A 7,156-nucleotide genomic window follows, 5' to 3' on the forward strand; every position below is an offset into this window, starting at 1 on the left:
TATGGTCGATGTATTAAGCATGTTCTAGTAAACATGCCTAACACGTTTTTGCTACTTTCCCTACCTTTGTATAAACATCTGGGCCTTTCTACGCTCTAGCAGCACCTGCCTTGTGATGTTTAACTATGCCAATTGCATTTTTATCACTACCGGTTTCAATGTCTATTAAGCATGTTGTAATTAACATTTGAATCCATTTTTAAACAGTTGTATTTGAATGGCTACAAACTTACAAAACATGACTTAGGATGTTGTTAAGCCTATTGCAATTAACAGTTGTATCCATTTTTAATCTGTCCATTTGCTACCATGCTACTCTCCACAATAAAGATATACTAGATATGCTGCCCATTTGCTATTTTTGGTGGATGCTAACCCTGTTGTACTTAACATGCTTGTCCATGTACTTACGCAGGGTCATAACAGCCGATGCTATTGTTTGCCGTCGAGGTTAGCTGCATCCCATGTCTTACAGTATTTCATATCATTTGTGCAATTGCAGTTTAACTTCTACCATTTACTGGTTGCTGCTACCTCTTGAGCACTTGCATTGGTTTTCCCTTGAAGAGGAAAGGGTGATGCAGCAAAGTAGCATAAGTATTTCCCTCAGTTTTTGAGAACCAAGGTATCAATCCAGTAGGAGGCCACGCATGAGTCCCTCGCACCTACACAAACAAATAAATCCTCGCAACCAACACGATAAGGGGTTGTCAATCCCTACATGGTCACTTACGAGAGTGAGATCTGATAGATATGACAGGATAATATTTTTGGTATTTTTATGATAAATATGCAAAGCAAAATAAAAGGCAAAGGAAATAACTAAGTATTGGAAAATTAATATGATGGAAGACAGACCCGGAGGCCATAGGTTTTACTAGTGGCTTCTCTCAAGAGCATAAGTATTCACAGTGGGTAAACAAATTACTGTTGAGCAATTGACAGAATTGAGCATAGTTATGAGAATATCTAGGTATGATCATGTATATAGGCATCACGTCTGAGACAAGTAGACCGACTCCTGCCTGCATCTACTACTATTACTCCACACATCGACCGCTATCCAGCATGCATCTAGAGTATTAAGTTCATAAGAACAGAGTAACGCTTTAAGCAAGATGACATGATGTAGAGGGATAAACTCATGCAATATGATGTAAACCACATCTTGTTATCCTCGATGGCAACAATACAATACGTGCCTTGCTGCCCCTACTGTCACTAGGAAAGGACACCGCAAGATTGAACCCAAAGCTAAGCACTTCTCCCATTGCAATAAAGATCAATCTAGTAGGCCAAACCAAACTGATAATTCGAAGAGACTTGCAAAGATAACCAATCATACATAAAAGAATTCAGAGAAGATTCAAATATTGTTCATAGATAAACTTGATCATAAACCCACAATTCATCGGTCTCAACAAACACACCGCAAAAGAAGATTACATTGAATAGATCTCCACAAGAGAGGGAGAGAATTTTGTATTGAGATCCAAAAAGAGAGAATAAGCCATCTAGCTAATAACTATGGACCCGTAGGTCTGAGGTAAACTACTCACACTTCATCGGAAGGGCTATGGTGTTGATGTAGAAGCCCTCTGTGATCGATGCCCCCTCTGGTGGAGCTCCAGAACAGGCCCAAAATGGGATCTCGTGGATACAGAAAGTTACGGCGGTGGAATTAGAGTTTTGGCTCCATATCTGGTAGTTTGGGGGTATGTAGGTATATATAGGAGGAAGGAGTACGTTGGTGGAGCAATAGGGGGCCCACGCGGGTGGAGGGCGCGCCTGGGGTGTAGGTGTGCCCCCCTACCTCGTGGCCTCCTGGTTGATGTCTTGATGTAGGGTCCAAGTCCTATGGATCATGTTCCTTCCGAAAATCACGTTCCCGAAGGTTTCATTCCGTTTGGACTCCATTTGATATTCTTTTTCTGCGAAACCCTAAAATAGGCAAAAAAACAACAATTCTGAGCTGGGCCTCCGGTTAATAGGTTGTCCCAAAAATAATACAAAAGTGTATAATAAAGCCCAATAATGTCCAAAATAGAATATAATATAGCATGCAACAATAAAAAATTATAGATACGTTGGAGACGTATCAAGCATCCCCAAGCTTAATTCCTGCTCGTCCTCGAGTAGGTAAATGATAAAAACAGAATTTTTGATGTGGAATGCTACATGGCATAATTTCAATGTAATTCTTCTTAATTGTGGTATGAATATTCAGATCCGAAAGATTCAAGACAAAAGTTCAATATTGACATAGAAATAATAATACTTCAAGCATACTAACTAAGCAATTATGTCTCTTCAAAATATCATGGCCAAAGAAAGTTATCCCTACAAAATCATATAGTCTGGCTATGCTCTATCTTCACCACACAGAGTATTTAAATCATGGACAACCCCGATGACAAGCCAAGAAATTGTTTCATACTTTTGATGTTCTCAAACTTTTTCAATCTTCACGCAATACATGAGCGTGAGCCATGTACATAGCACTTTAGGTGGAATAGAATGGTGGTTGTGGCGGAGACAAAAAAGGGGAAGACAGTCTCACATCAACTAGGCATATCAACGGGCTATGGAGATGCCCATCAATATATATCAACGTGAGTGAGTAGGGATTGCCATGCAACAGATGCACTAGAGCTATAAGTATATGAAAGCTCAACAAAAGGAACTAAGTGGGTGTGCATCCAACTCGCTTGCTCATGAAGACCTAGGGCATTTTGATGAAGCCCATCATTGGAATATACAAGCCAAGTTCTATAATGAAAAATTCCCACTAGTATATGAAAGTGATAACATAGGAGAATCTCTATTATGAAGATCATGGTGCTACTTTGAAGCACAAGTGTGGTAAAAGGATAGTAGCATTGTCCCTTCTCTCTTTTTCTCTCATTTTTTTATTTGGGCCTTTTTTATGGCCTCTTTTTATTTTATTTTTCGTCCGGAGTCTCATCCCGACTTGTGGGGGAATCATAGTCTCCATCATCCTTTCCTCACCTGGGACAATGCTCTAAAAATGATGATCATCACACTTTTATTCACTTACAACTCAACAATTACAACTCAATACTTAGAACAAAATATGACTCTCTGTGAATGCCTCCGGCGGTGTACCGGGATATGCAATGAATCAAGAGTGACATGTATGAAGTAATTATGAATGGTGGCTTTGCCACAAATACAATGTCAACTACATGATCATGCAAAGCAATATCACAATGATGGAGTGTGTCATAGTAAAAGTGAGGGAGTCCTGGATTAGGGGGTGTTCGGGTAGCCGGACTATACCTTCAGCCGGACTCCTGGACTATGAAGATACAAGATTGAAGACTTCGTCCCGTGTACGGATGGGACTTTCCTTGGCATGGAAGGCAAGCTTGGCGATGCGGATATTCAAGATCTCCTACCATTGTAACCGACTCTATGTAACCCTAACCCTATCCGGTGTCTATATAAACCGGAGGGTTGTAGTCCGTAGGGAATCAACTCCATACACAACAATCATACCATAGGCTAGCTTCTAGGGTTTAGCCTCCTTGATCTCGTGGTAGATCTACTCTTGTACTACCCATATCATCAATATTAATCAAGCAGGACGTAGGGTTTTACCTCCATCAAGAGGGCCCGAACCTGGGTAAAACATCGTGTTCCCTGCCTCCTGTTACCATCCGGCCTAGACGCACAGTTCGGGACCCCCTACCCAAGATCCGCCGGTTTTGACACCGACATTGGTGCTTTCATTGAGAGTTCCTCTGTGTCGTCGCCTTTAGGCCTGATGGCTCCTTTGATCATCAACATCGATGCCGTCCAGGGTGAGACTTTTCTCCCCGGACAGATCTTCGTCTTCAGCGGCTTCGCTCTGCGGGCCAATTCGCTCGGCCACCTGGAGCAGATCGAAAGCTACGCCCCTGGCCATCAAGTCAGGTTTGGAAGCTTAAACTACACGGCTGACATCCGCGGAGACTTGATCTTCGACGGGTTCGAGCCACGGCCAAGCACGCCGCACTATCTCGAGGGGCATGATCTAGCTCTGCCCCCAGACAGTGTCCTAGAGGCTGCACACGCATCGGTTCCGACCCCAAATTCGGAGCCTATTGCGCCAATCGAGGATGAGCGGTTGGACGTCACCTCAGGGGCTGCGATCCCAAAAGTGATCGAGCCGAACGCTAGCCCCGCACTCTGCACGTCCCGTGACTCCAAGGATCTGGACTCCTTTCCGAACTCCGAACCCCCCGCGCCCCTGCCGATCGAATCCGATTGGGCGCCGATAATGGAGTTCACCGCTGTAGACATCTTTCAGCATTCGCCTTTTGGCGATATCCTGAACTCTTTCAAGTCTCTCTCCTTATCAGGAGAGCCCTGGCCGAACTACGGTCAGCGAGGATGGGATACGGACGATGAAGAAATTCAAAGCCCACCCACCACCCACTTGGTAGCCACTGTCGACAATTTAAACGACGTGCTCAACTTCGACTCTGGAGACATCGACAGCATGGATGACGATGCAGGAGATATCGATGAACCAACGCCCATAGGGCATTGGACAGCCACCTCATCTCACGATGTGTACATGGTGGATACCCCTAAAGGAAGCGACAATGAGGAAAAAGGGGATGGAACGGGAGATCGAACCCCCCGAAAAGCAATCAAAGCATCGGTGTAAACGCCGACCCAAGCTCTGTCTCGATAAAAACCTAGCCATAGAGCAGGACGAGCCGGTAGATGACGAGCAGGCCTTAGAGCAACCGTCTGAACAGGGCAACACGGATAGAGAAACCGAACATCCCTCCTCCGGCGAAAACGGCATTCTGGACGACCTCACGCCGGATAAACTTATGGACCAGAAGAATCTCCATGAGAGGCTCGTTGCAACTGCACGCAGCCTAAAAAAGCAGAAGTGGAAGCTAAAAACAGCGGAAGATGCACTCCAGATTAGATGGAGCAAAGTAATCAATACCGCAGATAAATACGGCGATAGTCGCCGCAATAAAAGCCATCCGAAAAGAAAGCTACTGCCTGAATTCGACGAAGAGGCCCTAGAGCCCTCGCATTCAAAAAATGAGAAAGCCACACGGTCGGATAGACGACCCCATAAAGCGGCAAGCGGCGCTGTACCTAAATCGGCATGCGACCCACTTAAGGATTCGCATCATGGCCTAGTCAGGTCCATTTATGGGCCAAGAAAGCAAGCTCTCGTAAGCAACGCTATGAATCCATCATCAAAATCCGGCACACCCAAATCCAGGGGCGCCGCACACCCCTTATGTTTCACCGATGAGGTCCTGGGCTATGAATTTCTAGAGGGATTCAAACCCGTAAACATAGAGGCATATGATGGAACAACAGACCCTGGAGTTTGGATCGAGGATTATATCCTCCACATACACATGGCTAGAGGAGATGATCTCCACGCCATAAAATATTTACCCCTTAAGCTTAAAGGGCCAGCCCGGCATTGGCTTAAAAGCCTTCCCGAAAACACAATTGGAAGCTGGGAAGAGCTCGAGGATGCTTTCCGAGCAAACTTTCAAGGGACCTATGTCCGTCCTCCGGATGCAGACGATCTTAGTCACATAACTCAACAACCCGGAGAATCAGCTCGGCAGTTCTGGAATAGATTCCTCACTAAAAAGAATCAGATAGTCGATTGTCCGGACGCCGAAGCCTTAGCAGCTTTCAGGCATAACGTCCGAGACGAATGGCTCGCCAGACACCTCGGCCAAGAAAATCCAAGAACAATGGCCGCACTAACAAGCCTCATGACCCGCTTTTGTGCAGGGGAGGACAGCTGGTTGGCAAGGTGCAGCCCCAGCGACCCAAGTACATCCGAAACTAGGGATGGAAACGGAAAACCGCGATGCAACAAGGACCGTCGCTGGACTAAGGACAAAAGTCCGAAGAGCACGGCAGTCAATGCCAGATTCAAATGCTCACGACAAAATTAGGAAAAATCACCCCCCCCCAGGATAACAGGACGATCCATCCAACCTAAATAAAATCCTGGACAGGATATGTCAGATACACAGTACTCCCGGGAAGCCTGCTAACCATACCCACAGAGACTGTTGGGTTTCCAAACAATCCGGCAGACTCAATGCCGAACACAAGGGGCTCGACACACCAAGCGAAGACGAGGACGAACCCCAAAAGCAGAGCACCAGGAAACAAAAGAACTTCCCACAAGAAGTAAAAACAGTGAACTCACTTCACATAACAAAAGTGCGGCGCCCGTAAAGGTACGCACCACACGGCCCATCCCCAAAGGGTCCTGCCACTGGTTGTCAAAACTGATCATCTTCGATCAGCTAGATTATTCTAGAAATATCAAGAATGTAGGCTGGACTGCCTTGATACTCGATCCAATAGTTGGCGGACTCCGGTTTTCAAATGTCCTTATGGACGGCGGCAGTGGACTAAACCTGATATATCAGGATACAATCCATCACATGGGGATAAACCCAGCAAGAATCCGCCGCAGCAAAACCTCCTTTCAAGGGGTAACACCTGGTCCGGACACCCATTGTATGGGTTTTCTCCAGCTCGAAGTTATATTCGGCTCTGCCGATAACTTCCGCCGCGAAAAGCTAACCTTCCATATCGTCCCGTTCTCAAGTCGCTATCAAGGACTACTGGGACGCGAAGCTTTCACCCGCTTTAATGCAATACTGCATTATGCATCTCTCACGCTTAAGATGCCCGGTCCACGAGGCATCATCTCTTTGAAGGGGAAGAACTAAAGTGCGCCTCCCCAAGCGGAGGACTGTGCGGCCGCTTTGACAGCCCCACAGCAAAATGGCCTCACCGGCTTAAAAACTTCGAAATAGGTCATTCAAGACCACGAACGCGGATAGACGAGTTCGGTGCAAAATCATCATTGATGCATGCCTAGAGGCCATATACCCCCGCACTAGGGGCTCCACGCATATACAATAAGAGACAATAAAGCTCAATCTTATATATTTTACTTTATACTTTGTTTATTTTAAACTTTTGTTTGGCACGACCCGTTTTCAACTCAGTTCCTCTCTTTTACAGATGAACGTCGTGCGGCGCCCGTCCAGGATACGGCACAACGGAGACACAGGCGCAGACATGCAGTAGGGACCCATCCTAAAGGATTCTTTTTAGATTAAGACCCTGCGTA

The sequence above is a fragment of the Triticum dicoccoides genome, chromosome 5A (genome assembly GCF_002162155.2).
Source record: "Triticum dicoccoides isolate Atlit2015 ecotype Zavitan chromosome 5A, WEW_v2.0, whole genome shotgun sequence".
NCBI lineage: Eukaryota > Viridiplantae > Streptophyta > Magnoliopsida > Poales > Poaceae > Triticum > Triticum dicoccoides.